A 15,124-nucleotide genomic window follows, 5' to 3' on the forward strand; every position below is an offset into this window, starting at 1 on the left:
AGGTGTGATCTCATCAGTATTGAGTACCAAGGGACAATCATTTCTGTTGTCTTGCTGGCCACATTATTTTTGATTATTTCTGATACAAGCTAGGATAGCACTGGCCTTCTCAGCCACCTGGGCACACAGTCAGCTCATGTTCAACTGGCTGTTGACCATCACCCACAGGTCCTTTTTTGCTGGCCAACTTTCTAGCCACTCTTACCCAAGCCTGTACTACTGTATGGGGTTGTTGTGACCCAAGTGCAGCACCTGACATTTCGCCTTGTTGAATGTCATGTGATTGGATGTGGCCCATTATCCAGTGTATTCAGATCATTCTGCAAAACATTTTCACGTTCAAGCAAGTCAACACTCACACCTAACTTGGTATTTTCTGCAAACTTACTGAGGATCCACTTGATCCCCTCGTCCAGTCATTGATAAAACACAAAACTGGCCAATACTGAGCCTTGGGGAATGCCACTGGTGACCAGCCACCATCTGGATTGAGCTCCATTCAAGAGATCCATCCAGTCTCTTTGAGCTGTCCATCCAGTCAGTTCTTTACCCAGCAAATTGTATGCCTGTCCAAACCATGAGCAGACAGTTTCTTCTGCAGAATACTGTGGGAAATGGAGTCAAACGCTTTACTAAAATTGAGGTAAGCAATTCTTTCTCATAGAAAGAGATCAGGTCAGTCATGCAGGATCTCCCTTCATAATCCCATGCTTGCTTCTTCTGATCGCTTGATTGTCCCATACACGCTGTGTGATGGCACGCAAGATACTCTGTTCCATAACCTCCCCTGGTATCAAGGCCAGATTTATAATTCTCTGGACCCACAATACTTCACTAGCCTTTGGAACTAGTATGGGAAAATTAATTACTGGATGTCTTTTTCTGGCTCTGTTATTTGTAAAATCTAGTTTCTTTTCTTCCATACAAATAGTAAGAAAATAATCAGAAATTTAAAGAAAGGATATATAGAAATAACATGGAAATGGAAAGACAGAGAAAAAGAAGTAAAAACACATGGGGAAAGTGTGCAAAGAAAGTAAAATTCACAAGGAAAGCCAGAAAAGGAGAGGGAAGGACCCCAAAACAGGACTAAGTCCTTTGAGCTAAATACAGCCTAAGAATACAATTGTGTTAGGCTGAAGGAAGATGTCATCGCTTTTTTTCAGTGTCTGAATAGTTTTGTTTATAAAGACTGGGCTTCGCTGAGTGCTCTAAGGTTAAGTTTTGGTGGTGAGAACTACTATTTTAAGTTGCCAAGCCAGCAAACTGCTTCATAAAATACACCATTCTTTGCTCTTTTATAATGCTTTGCAGTTTATTATATTTCATTTTACTAATCCATTCACTGACCAGCAAGTGATCTTAGATACTTAGAAGTACTTTCTCTGTATTCTAAAAAAGTAACATGGTCAGGATATTTGCTACAATGCACCTGTGGCAAATTAATTTGCTTCCCCCTAGTTAATGTATGGTTGTATCAAAGCTCAAAGCCTACTTTATCAGTACTTTATTATCAGGCTCTTTCTCAAATGAGCTTAATTCTTTCCTTTCTGTACTGCTGTTGAGGCAGGAGCAGCACCATGCTGAGGTCACCAAACTCCACCTCTTCTGATCCGAAACCTAGATTGTACCTTCCAGGAGCACTTTTGAATCCTGCCTCAGTGGCCCACTAGTCTGACAAACAGTAGCTGCTGCTTTAATACTGGATATAGTTAAAGAAATCACAGAAAGCTATGTGAATTACTTTTGCTTGGTGTGCTTGGTTTTGATTTTTGATACTTTTTTGATGCTGCCTCTGATGACCCAAAATAAGAATAACTGTTTTCCACATCTCAGTTTTTTTTTTTTTTTTTACAAACGGCAGCCTGTAGACTACTTTATGCAAGTTCAATACTCGCAAGCCTCAAAGAAAAATGTCAACACAGTTCATTATGTACTTGACACATCCTCTCAGATTTTTTATGCTAATTGCCAACCTTTTTCTGTCACCTACAATTTCTTTAAAAGAATGGTGTAGGCTGAAGAATTTTGTATAAAAAAAAGAAACAAAAAACATCCAGAATATAATAATACCAAACTCAGTTACATTATCAATATTAAATATCATTGTTATGCTATCAATATTAATATGCAATATATGGTATGAATATTTATTAATAAAATCAATTCCCAGAAATATTAATAGTCGTGAAGCCAGGGATTTTACATCATGTCATGTAATTCATACTGCCCGGTATAAAAGGATGGTATTCAGAGTACAAAATACAATTTTTGTACAACTTGATCTGTAGAATTAATTTTCTGCTTAGTTGGTTTCAAAGAAAATCATTGGAAGTGCTTAGATACAGGTTGCATGAAATAGGAAAAAAAAAAAAAAGTGTGATCTACTCATAAGGTAGGCACCTTTTGTTGTTGTTTAGAAGCCTGTGCATCATTAAAGAGATTGTGGAATTTCTGTATGTATGGTAAATGGAAGTTTTCTTTCTTGCCGTCTTTATAGAGAAAATGTGTATGAGAAGCATTCTTGAATATTCATACTATTTTTCCCCTTTCTTTTCACCTTAAATTTCACTGAATCACTTTTTTTTTTTTCCCTACAAGACTGATATTGATTAAAATATACTTAAACATTTTTTTTTTTTCCAAAATTGATTTAAGCTTCTTATTTTGAAACATACTAAACCTGGAAATCCCTACAATTGCAGAGAACATATTGCAGTGTGAGTCGCGGAGAGATGCACTGTTTTTCTACCTGTTATTAAGAGCTCTTTTTGCAGTCTTTTTTTTGGCAAATCTAGTGCTGTTCTATGCTGCCTCCACCTTTTGTTGTTATGAGGGAAAGCCAGCAACACAATATTTGGAATGTGTTTTTAAAAAAAAAAAAAAAAAAAAAAAAGTCTTCTTCAAGAGAAGAATGATGTTCTAATAATTGAATATGAATAATGAAAACTAACTTCAAAAAACTGAGCTGTAGTTTTCATCAATAGGACTTTGGAATTTTTTTCTTTGTTTCAATGTTAACAGATTTTATGTGTATTTATTCTTTGCCATTTTTCTGGAAAAACAAAACAAAACACAAGGTGAGAGACAGGTAGCAACATACTTCATATGATATTTTTTTGAGGTACAGTAAAATTAAAATTAATCTAATAAACATAGGATTTGTCTTCTAGTGTAGAACTGTCATAATGGTTCTAATTTTGGAATATGTCTGATGGAGCAATACTGAAGAAAAAGGTGTCACCACAGCCCAGACTTAGACCTCCAAATGTGACAATCTGTGAAATTTCCTCAAGACTGTGCTCAGGTAAATACAAATTAAATCAACCATCAGTACCTGGACATGTGTCTAGAAGCCAATCTTTGTTAAAGAAAATAAATCCCCTTTGCTATTCTGAAAGTTGGAATAGAAAGCAAGCCTTTATCCCAGCAACAAGTAACATGGACTTAAGGAAGGAACAATGTTTTTTAGCTTTCATTTTGTCTTCTAGTTATCTTGAAGTCCTTTACATGTAGATAGTTCTGAAACTATACAACTTAGATTCTCCAGTGATGAAGTGTGAACTGATGTCAATTGATCTGATAGAGACTTCATTTATCCCTTTGTAATTTATTGCCTTTAGGAAACAAACAAACAAAAAACAAAGCTGAGGAACTGAAACTTAATCTAGCTACCAGGACAGAATTTCTGAAGGAGAGTTATTTAAGAGCTAGCTGTGCACTAAATTTACAACCTTTATATAAATGTAAAGAAACCACGTAAACCACCTATAGATGTTTGTTGTAACAACAGTAATCTGAACAACCTAAATTTTATTTTTCAATGGTAGGTGTAAAAAAAAAATAACGAATGAAATTCCTTTCTACCAAGTTAAATGGTGTTTTTAAAGGAGAAATAGGTAAGTTATAACCTCTATTTTCCTTCAAGATTTCCTCAGCCATGGGATCAAAATAGAACCTGAACTATTATAATAATAAAGCTAGGGCTTTTTTAGCTTTTGGTGGTACAGCTTAAAGATTTGCAAAGTTCTACTTTTCAGTACCTGAAAATGGGCTACTGCTGGCTATCTACAGAGACTAAAGGAATACTTATTTTGTCCAAACCTGCTGATTCACTCAATTACCCTAAAGGAAGGTGATATACTATTCAAGATGATCACTAGTCCTCTTGGTAGGGCCTGTAAGTTGCTTCCATTTTTCCTTCAAATATGCCGTGGTTAGTCAGCAACTTGCCCAGCAAAAGTAGTTCTTCAAAAAGACTGGAACTGCAGGGGAACTAGAGGTTTCCTGGACAAGCTGAGTTCGGCAGTGAAAATGAGAACAATGAATGATTGACAGAATAATTGTCAAACTTACATGGTATTGAGGAAGATAGGGTCTATAGCTTATCCCTTTTGAAATAATGTTTAACAATTTTGGTTTGTGTCTGCATAGATTTTGAAAAAAAAAAAAAAAAAAAGAGAAAGCTCCATGAGCTAGCATAAGTGTTTTCTATTTTGGCCTTTCTTTTGAATAACAGTGATGTCAGAGCTAATATGTTCCCACAAGTGGACTACTTATTTTTATTAATACTGATTCAGAACAGAATGCAAATGCCACAAAATGGTGGAAAACAATATTTCTGTTGTTCTTTACTGTGTTACAGTAACACTTAAAGGCCTTCAGTGAGATCGAGATTATACTGCATGCAAGCATTCGTAAACCACATTATATTGAGTCAAGCCCTGCCATCAAGAAGTGTTAGCAGAGCCTCAGGTCTCATGTAACCCAGTACTGTGTCCTAGTAAGGCTGCCTTTAATTATACTGTACATAAGCAGTTTTACACTCAATGAAACTTAATTATGAGTTAGCATCACTCACAGCATTCAAAAGAGATTGTGTTCTCACTTTATAAAAGCAGGCAAGACAATGGATATTTTTATTTTTTTTTTTTTAGCTTTGCCAAGATCAGAATGACCTTGACTCTCAGCCAAGAACATTCCAAGTGAGCTAACAGCAGGAATCACATCCACAGTTGAGATCATCTTTGCAATCAGATAACAATTTGTTCCCATTTGTGAAAGTCATCCAGCCTCATTTAAGGACAATAGTAGTGTACAGTATGTTCATAGCATGTTTTAATGTCACAGTGTGAAGAACATGAGAAGTTCAGGAAGCACAATATACCTACTTTAAAAATGTCATATGATGAGGCAATACTGTTTTTACAAATTGTTATAATAAAATATCACACAGTTCACAGCTAACTTTAAAGGAGTTTGTTCCATTTTCCCCCACAACTTAACACATATTTTTGCCCATTATATTGGTGCAAGGCAGTTCAATCCCATTATATGTTTGGAATCTGAAACCATGGTTTGAGAAGGTAATCAAGACATTATCAAAACATTATCAAACTGCCTAGAGTAGTTCTAGTTGACTAACTGGAAAGCAGAGAAACTACATTCAAAAACAATGAGACCAGTGCAAAAAGCAAGTAGTCCTGTCCTTGTGGCAAGTTTTAATGTAGATCCATTTCATCATGCAGTCATGCAATTGCTTCAGCTGATACAAAAGAAGTATTGTGCAGACTGGTATCAAGTTTATGATAGGTGCAAGGGGAAGCGCCTTCTTTTCTTTTTTTTTTTTTTTTTGTACACAGTTCTACTTAAAGGATATATAAAACATGGCTTTAGCTTAAACAGCTCAAGAAGATGTATGTTCTATGCGAACTGGAGTGATAGAAGCTATTCCTCTTTGGACAACTGAGTGAGGTAATTTATTCAACTGCCTCTCCTAGATATGCCCACAGAAGCCTCTCAAATCCTATGGACAGATGGAAAGGAGAGAAAGTTTTATTCTCATCAATTGTGTAAAATGCTTTTCAAGAAAATTACTTGTAACTTTTGGGAAATAAATCAGAGATGATCTTGGAAAAAAGAGCCAAGGTAACAGCAGATGCAACAAATGAGAGGTTGTGATATGGATGGCTTTCCTTTTTTTTCAGTATTCTGAACAGAACAGGAAGGCTTTCTTTTTAATATTTTTGAACTCTTTCAAATAATGTATTTATGGGAGACCAAGAAAAAGAAAAATTAGGAACAAAAATTCAGTTTCAGTTAATCTTAGCAGCTCACCATGACCTAATCCTTTCTCCTCATCTTCCAAAACTTTGAGTCTTAGGAGTTAAGATGAAAGCATTGATTGGATGAATTAGGTGGTATAGTGATGAATTACAATGGTAATGCATTGAGGCAAAGAACACTTTTATCTCTTCCCGCTCTTGTTACGTGGGAATAAAGAAATTTCTTATGGGGAGGGAGCAATTGTCATTTAGAGATGATATTGCTGAAGAATAGATGACACATTAGGTCCACAAAGACTTCACAAGTCAAAGATTTCAGGGCAAATTGTGGTGGAAGATGCCAAGTCCATTCTTATTATGAAATCATGGAGAAAGATATTTGGCTTTTAAGGGATTTAATAGTAGGGAGACCACATACTGTTATGAGTAGTTATTATTCTCTCAAAAATTGTTCTTTCTTAATCTCAAAATGATTGAAGGAGAATTAGAGGAGAATTAGTCAGATTTGATATTTTGACTTTTTTTTTTTGTGTGTCTTTCTTCTAGTAGGTCTAGTTCTTATTTTGCAATGATAACTGATTTAGGACTAATTCTACCACAGTAAAGAGGACTGTACCAATACAGAAACAGTTTAAGAGAGTTGTCAATAATCAGCCCCCTCCCCCCCTCCCCTCCCCCCCCCCATATGCATTTTCTTTAGCAGGGTTCATCCTTGTCTCTGCCACTGTGTCATTTCTGAAAAAGAACTTTGCCTCAAGATAATGTGCATATTTTTTTTATCTTTTAGGTAGCACTGGGTGTTCTTTAAGCCTTGAATAATTAATATATGTGTCTCAGGTGGAAGTTGTTATATGGCCACAAAGTTTTTGGTAATTTTTAAATGAGACTCAATAAAAATCATTTTACATTGCTAAGTTTGTGCAATAAATGTACTGAAAATATTTCCATGAGTGTTTCGTGATGAACTTTATTGTCTACATGGAAATCTATTTTAGTGCAGTTCTCTGTTACTGTTAAATCTGTAGGGACTAGCTTCTGTTCTACCATGATTATATGATTATATTCTAATTTTACTGGGGCATATTATTGAACTAAATTACATAGTTATTGTAGTTAAAAATCCATCTGTATTTTGCTCATTTGCTTGTTACTTTGTGTGCTGACATAAAATCTAGATTATCAAGAATTTGCTTTTTAACTGACTTGTCTAAAGCACAATAGTCATTCTCTACATCCACATGTCAAATTATACTCAACATCTTGACAAAATTTCTAAAGATACAAATGGAATTGGAATTTTAAGGAAAAGGAAACAAAATGTTTTTAAACTTTCAGAATTGAGAGCTCAAATCTTAACTACACTAGGTTGTTAAAACAGTGGTCCTCAGTGAATGTTCTGTATTCTATGGTGTCCTGGTTCCAGTTAGGACAGAGTTAAGTAGCTCATAGTAGCTGGTAGGGTGCTATGTTTTGGATTAGGATGAGAAGAGCGCTGATAACATGCTGATGTTTTAATTGTTGCAGAGCAGTGTTTACACCAGGCCAAGGACTTTTCGGCTTCTCGCTCTGTCCTGCCAGCGAGCAGGCTGGGGGTGCAGCAGGAGCTGGGAGGGGACAGACCCAGGACAGCTGACCCAAACTGGCCAAAGGGGTATTCCATACCATCTGACGTCATGCTAAACAATATATAGGGGTGGCTGGCCGGGGTGGGGGGGCCGGCTGCTCGGGAATAGGCTGGGCATCGGTCAGCGGGTGGTGAGCAATTGCATTGTGCATCACTTGTTTTCTTACACATTATTATTGTTAATACTATTACCATTATCACTATTATTATTATTATTGTTATTATTATTTTCCTGTCTTAATAAACTGTCTTTATCTCAACTCACAGGCTTCACTTTCCCGTTTCTCTCCCCCATCCCAGAGAGGGAGGGGGGAGGGTGAGCGAACGGCTGTGTGGTGTTTAGCTGCCAGCCGGGTTAAACCACAACATATGGGCATCCTTGGTTGACAGGAACTGTTGACTAGCGTTCTCCAAAGTCCTGCAGAACCAACACACCTAGAAGAGGGTGTACTGGGCATAAATGGGATGACAGCCAGTAGAAAAGAGAGAAAAAATATGCAGCATATGCCATACATGCATATGTGACTGAATCACCATTCTCTTTCCTTTTAAATAGTCCTCTCCTGAAACTAAAGTAACTTAAGGTAGGTGGAGATCTAGAACTATGAGCATTTTGCATCTACTTTGCACAGAAGTAAGTGATTGATTACTCTAACCCAGGCATGAAGATGAAGTTAAGTGAGTTTGTCTGTTGACTGAGGAGAGAGTTTTCCACACAAAAGGTAAGAATCTTAACACCAACATTTTTTTTTCTTTCAAATTTTAAAGTGAAGTAGTACTTCAGCATATTTGCCAAAATGATCTTGTTCCTTATCATTAGATATCTTACTGAAATTTGAGAACTGATTTTCCACTGCTGACACTATTTAGTCTTGAAAGTGTGCTAAATCTTATACATCATGTGATGACAAAGATACTTCTATATCTAATACAACTAAAGGCTCTTTGCTGGAAAAGAGCCTTCTTTCAGTTCTTAGGCTACTTGAGATTCTGCTTTGATAGCATCTTACTGAAATAGAGCCAAGATGAATTGCATATTATTTATTTTAAATTGTTTTCATACTGTTCTTTTTGCATGGATGCTCACTGCAACATCTTTCTATTCTCTGCATTCCTTTAAGCACTCATTTCAGGTGTTTCAGGTTCGAAGTTGCTTGTTTGAGTAAAAATAACAGGATACATGAGTATCTACAGTCTTGGGGAATTCTTTTTTTTACCCTCACAGGTCTGTTTTGCTGTTTACTGTTGTGTGTCTGAACACACAATTCTGGCTTCAAAAGTTCCGTTGAATCATAGAAGCATTAAGGTTGGAAAAGACCTCAAAGATCATCTGGTCCAACCATCCCCCTATCACTAATATCACCCAATAAACCATGTCCCTAACCACCATGTCCAACATTTTCCTAAACACCCCCAAGGACAGTGACTCAACCATCTCCCTGGGTAACCCGTTCCAATGCCTGACTACTCTTTCTGAGAAGAAATTTCTCCTAATTTCCACCCTAAACCTCCCCTGGCACGACTTGAGGCCATTCCCTCTTGTCCAATCCCTAGAGACTGACCCCCACCAGCCCACTACTCCCTTTCAGGTAGCTGTAGAGAGCAATAAGGTCTCCTCTGAGCCTCCTCTTCTCCAGACTAAACAATCCCAGTTCCCTCAGCCGCTCCTCATATTACTTGTGTTCTAGACCCTTCACCAGCTTCATAGCCCTTCTCTGGACATGCTCCAGGGCCTTGATGTCTTTCTTGTAGTGAAGGGCCCAAAACTGAACACAGTACTTGAAGCTCGGCTTACACCAGAGCAGAGCACAGAGGGACGATCACCTCCCTTGTCCTTCTAGCTACACTATTCCTGATAAAAGCCAGGATCCTGTTGGCCTTCTGGGTCACCTGGGTACCCTGCTGTCTCATTTCAGGTGAGCATTGACTAATACCCCCAGATCCTTTTCCCTGCACAGCTTTCCAGCCACTCTTCCCCAAGCCTGTAGCGTTGTAGGGTGTTTTGTTTTTTTTTTTTGACCAAAGTTCAGGATCTAGCACTTAGCCGTGTTGAATCTCATCCCATTGGCCTCTGCCCATCGATCCAACCTGTCCAGGTCCCTCTACAAGGCCTATTTGCCTTCCAGCAGATCAACACTTCCCCCCAACTTGGTGTCTGCAAACTTACTGAGAGTGCACTCAATTCTCTCATCCAAATCACCAAATCAAATTAAAAATATTAAAGAGAATGGGTCCTAACAATGACCTCTGGGTAACACTGCCCATGACCGGTCACCAACTGGATTTCACTCCAGTCACTACACCAAAGAGTGTACCTGTCCGAGTCATGGGCTGCCAGCTTCTCCAGGAGATACACTGTGGGAGACCATGTCAAAGGTCTTGCTGAAGTCTAGGTCGACTACACCAACAGCCTTTCCCTCATCCACCAGGTGGGTTACCTGGTCATAGAAGGAGATGAGTTTGGTCAGGCAGGACCTGCCTTTCATGAACCCATGCTCACTGGGCCTGATCTCCTGGCTGTCTTGCACACATTGTGTGATTGCACTCAAGATGACCTGTTCCATCACCTTTCCTGGCATCAAAGTCAGACTGACAGGCCTGTAGTTCCCTGGCTCTTCCTCAAACCCTTCTAATAGATGGGTGTGACATAAAATTTTTTTTAAGGTTTCCATAAATTACAAATAAACTGCCACTATCTTAACTTATCTAATTAACTTATCTTAATTGTGGAACCAATGTTGCATTAAAGCTTCTGGCTAACTTTTTTACACCATTGGATAGGTGAACTAGAAATTTTTACAGACATTATTTGATAGAAACTTTTTGAAATCCATACACTGGCAGGAATTCCATACTGACATAGATATTTAGAACTTGCATGATCAGGAATTTGATCACTTTTATGGCTCCTTTTGTTCCCCAGAAAATAAAAAATTAAATCTGAATAGATTTGGTGGTTCTTCACAAGAAATAGAAACCTCTCTCCAAGCAGATGAAGACCTGTTCTTGTGTGCAGACTGCCCAGAATAGGTGCCAAGTTAAACAGTGGACCATATCCTTACTTATAAATTCTTATGTTGTTTTCACCACTTTAGATGCCTGACAATGTTCTCTTTGGTGCTGATATCATGATCTGTGAAGCTGAGACCTGTGAAGACTGGTAGCTAAAACTACATGAAAAAACAACACAAAACAAAACAAAACAAAAACACCAAAAAGCTATTCCAATGACATTTTCCAAAACATCAGGAAAACACTGGCTAAACTACCATGCCATGTAGCTCTACAGAAATGGAAATTCTGTTGTTACTAAGCAACATGTTTTTTCAGGTGCCTAAAGCATGCACTGAGTTTCAGCATATGTTGCTGCCCTGTAGTCAGTGGTTCCCATTGCTCTTAGGACTGAAAATCTCTATAGCCCCAGATCTTTGCACACCCATGATACTTTTTATGGCTTGACTCCAGTCTTTTTCTGAGGAGCTGATAACCATGTTCTTAGGATTTTTCAGGCTACCACCTCCAGGGCAATAAATCTGGAATTTCTGGTTATTGCCTAGAGCTGTCTTATTTACCTGTAGCTTGACTGGCAGATGTTGTCTGGCTGTGCCTTGATGATAAAATTCTGTGACAGTGATGAGAAAGCACAAGGGACTCCAGACATCCAAGCAGTTTTTTAAGAGTCATCTATTGCTGGCCAATTGCCAACCACAGATTTGTGTTGAAAGAGGTTCAGCTGTTTTTTTTTTTTTTTTTTTGATGGAAGTTTGTTTTATTTTTAAGGATTTTCTAACTAATTCTATTACCTGCTTCTGAATTTATGTCACTTTTAATTCCACATACCCTAACGAAAAATCTAAATAGATCTTAGTTGTAAGAGTCTAGGAACCCATGATTTGCCTTACAAGTACTCCTTTTTCTTAAAGAGATTGGTTACATTAAGAAAAAAGTGGGAAAGTGCTGCGGTTTAACCTGGCAGGCAGCTAAGCACCACATAGCTCTTTGCACCCCACCTTTCCCCTGCAGTAGGATGGAAGAGAGAATTGGGGAAACAAAAGCTTGTGGGTTGAGATAAAGATAGTTTAATATGACAGAAAAGAAAGAGAAATAACAACAATAATAATGATAATAGTAATAATAATAATGTGTACAAAACAAGTGATGCACAATGCAATTTCTCACCACCTGCTGGCCGATGCCCAGCCTATCCCTGACCAGCTGGTCCCCCAACCCTGGCCAGCCACCCCATATTAATCTTTCAGCATGATGCCATATGGAATATCCCTTTGGCTAGTTTGGGTCAGCTGTCCTGGTTCTGTCCCCTCACAGCTCCAGCTGCATCCCCAGCCCACTCACTGGTAGGACAAAGTGAGAAGCTGAAATATCCTTGACTTGGTGTAAGCACTGCTCTGCAACAATTAAAACATCGGTGTGTTATCAACATTATTCTCATCTTAAATCCAAAACATAGCACCATGCCTGCTACTAGGAGGAAAATTATCTCTATCCTTGCCAAAACCAGGACACACATATGTAGTTTTCTTTAGAGTTCTGCCGGAATTTCTGTGTAACCTAGGATTTTAGAAAAGGTTTTTAATGCATTTGAGGATGGTAACTTAGGCAAACTGTATTTAATGTCTAGTTCACCGATGAACTATTAGAAATAAGAAATATTTCAAGTTAATGTTATAGTTTACACACACGACTTCAAAACTTTTAGAAAATAATTATCTGTCAGAGTTTTATACTTTGTGAATTAGGAACAATCGCTCAGAACTTTTTCAGATAATGTGAAAATGAATGTAAGGGCAGATTTCCCATTGGTGACTATCTTATATAATGTTGCAAGATCTAAAAAAAATAGTATTTTTGTGGTATATAAGGGATAATATCTTTATTATTATCAATGTCAGTATATTGAAGAAGTCAGAGCTTAATTCTGTGTGTATTCACACAAATACATCTTCAAAGTGAATATGTTGGCTGGAGAAAAACTGAAAGTCTAAATATATACAGTCCTCAAACTGATGTCTAGAATAAGACTATAAGCACAAATATGGTGTCTTAAACTACTAAATGTTTCATAGTTATCTTTTCAAAACCTGTACAAACTTTCTATTCAACAAACAAACAAAACAACTACAACCAAATAAAATCTTCTTTAGAAAAGATTTAAACTCTTAATTGCCCATCTAGAGAAAGAGTTTCTGACCCTAACATAAATTACGGCTTCACTGTGACCATCTCAAATACTACAGTAATTTCATTAAAGTTTTTCTTTAATCAATTGTTTCTTTCTTCAATTGTTTTGGTTCTTAAGGCAGATTTCTGTACTTTACAGTTTCATGATGCATTGTTTCCATGGAAGCCTGAAGATTTCAAGTCTATACACAAAAGAATGCCTAAGTGGTTATTAATATGCATAAATTTTGATGGCAGGTTATGGCTTTGTTGTGTATAGATTTTTACACAACTTCAATTCAACAGCAATTTAAAATTTATATTATACTTTTATGGTAAATCACAGTATTAGATTATGTGATTCTTAACAATACTTAGTCATCAACCAATTTAACATAATTATGCAATAGAATTTAATACAATTGAAACATTCAAGAATGGCAAGGTTCACATGAGACTTACTGCAGGGTGTTGGGGGAATTCTAAACTCAGTTGTGCACTTACAAACTTACCCCTTTTTTGGTGAACTACTCACCCTTCTCTGTTGTGTGTACAGTGGATGGATGATCTTTGAACCTCAAGGAGTCTGCCCTAAGAAGTGTTCCAGCTCAGGGGGCAATGAAAGATCACAGCCCACTGTGACCCCTGGAGAGTGCAAGGGGCTCTGTGCTTAGGAACACTATTTATAGGACCACAAGACAATTGGTTGTTAGTACATTTCCATTCTGGCTACAGTTCAGGTAAGGCAATTTTAGTATTTCCACCAATCTTCCTTATTTCTGGTACCTTTCAGAATGTACAGCTTTGGTAGATCCCAGATTGGGCTACCATGCAGGCTGCAGAGTCCAAGACGTGATCAGCGAGTGCCTGTTCACACTCACCTTTTATGCTGTTGTGGTTTAACCCGGCTGGCAGCTAAACACCACACAGCCGTTCGCTCACCCTCCCCCCTCCCTCTCTGGGATGGGGGAGAGAAACGGGAAAGTGAAGCCTGTGAGTTGAGATAAAGACAGTTTATTAAGACAGGAATATAATAATAACAATAATAATAATAGTGATAATGATAATAGTATTAATAATAATAATAATGTGTACGAAACAAGTGATGCACAATGCAATTGCTCACCACCCGCTGACCGATGCCCAGCCTATCCCCGAGCAGCCGGCCCCCCACCCCGGCCAGCCACCCCTATATATTGTTTAGCATGACGTCAGATGGTATGGAATACCCCTTTGGCCAGTTTGGGTCAGCTGTCCTGGGTCTGTCCCCTCCCAGCTCCTGCTGCACCCCCAGCCTGCTTGCTGGCAGGACAGAGCGAGAAGCCGAAAAGTCCTTGGCCTGGTGTAAACACTGCTCTGCAACAATTAAAACATCAGCATGTTATCAGCGCTCTTCTCATCCTAATCCAAAACATAGCACCCTACCAGCTACTAGGAGGAAAAATTAACTCTGTCCTAACTGGAACCAGGACATATGACTGTTGCCCATTGACAATAGAGAGATAATGTGACACTGATTAATCTTAACCATAGTTGAGCTGGGGAAAGAGCTACTCCACCACAGGATTTCACTGATTGTAGGTGTGCAGATGAGCAGATGAGGTTTGACTTAAAATGTTCAAGTCTCAGCTAAATGGCCTAAGGTAAGAGGCCAATTTTTCACACAATTTGCAGGATTTCAGGTAGACCTTACTTATACAGACATCTGCAAAGGTAAAGTGAACTTTATTTTCATGTAAAACTCATGTCATTCTCAAATTGATCTTTTTGGTCATCTGTTTTTCATTGTAGTAACGTAGTAGAACACCATTAAATTAGTTGTATCCTGTCAGAAAATGACAGCAGGAAGTTTAGCTTGACATAAACTACAAGGACTGACCATATGCAACACATTTTTTATTTTTAATTGCTTCCATAAACACACAGAGGTCAAATTAGCAAAGCTGATGTATGTTTTTGGGTCGTTATGTGGTATTTGAACTAAATACTGAAGGCTAAAAATGGAAAACTGAAATACTGAAGAAGCCCAGAAATTTTAATTTATGTTTTGGACCATACATCAAAGAAAAAATGGATCTTAGAGACTTCTTTATGGATAAGAAGTTAGCCCAAGATTTCTTGGTAAAAGGAAACATCATAAAATGCCCAAACCCAACTAAGCAGGCAGTACTGGCTCAAGTGCTTTTATTGCTGAGTCCATTTTTAAAGTACTTTAAAATTAAATAATTTCTCTGGATTAAAAAAAAAAAAAGTGCAA

The 15,124-nt window shown here is 37.8% G+C and overlaps 1 long non-coding RNA gene across 1 annotated transcript in view; it reads left to right on the forward strand.

Moving 5' to 3' along the window:
- The first annotated feature begins 7,787 nt into the window (after positions 1 to 7,787).
- Positions 7,788 to 15,124, forward strand: part of LOC136790072 (uncharacterized) — a 270,046-nt gene continuing 262,709 nt past the window's right edge. The window contains exon 1 of the long non-coding RNA XR_010829318.1: positions 7,788 to 7,820. This is a non-coding gene — a long non-coding RNA (uncharacterized lncRNA). The remainder of the gene's footprint in view (positions 7,821 to 15,124) is intronic.

The sequence above is a fragment of the Anser cygnoides genome, chromosome 2 (assembly GCF_040182565.1).
Source record: "Anser cygnoides isolate HZ-2024a breed goose chromosome 2, Taihu_goose_T2T_genome, whole genome shotgun sequence".
In the NCBI taxonomy this organism is placed as follows: domain Eukaryota; kingdom Metazoa; phylum Chordata; class Aves; order Anseriformes; family Anatidae; genus Anser; species Anser cygnoides.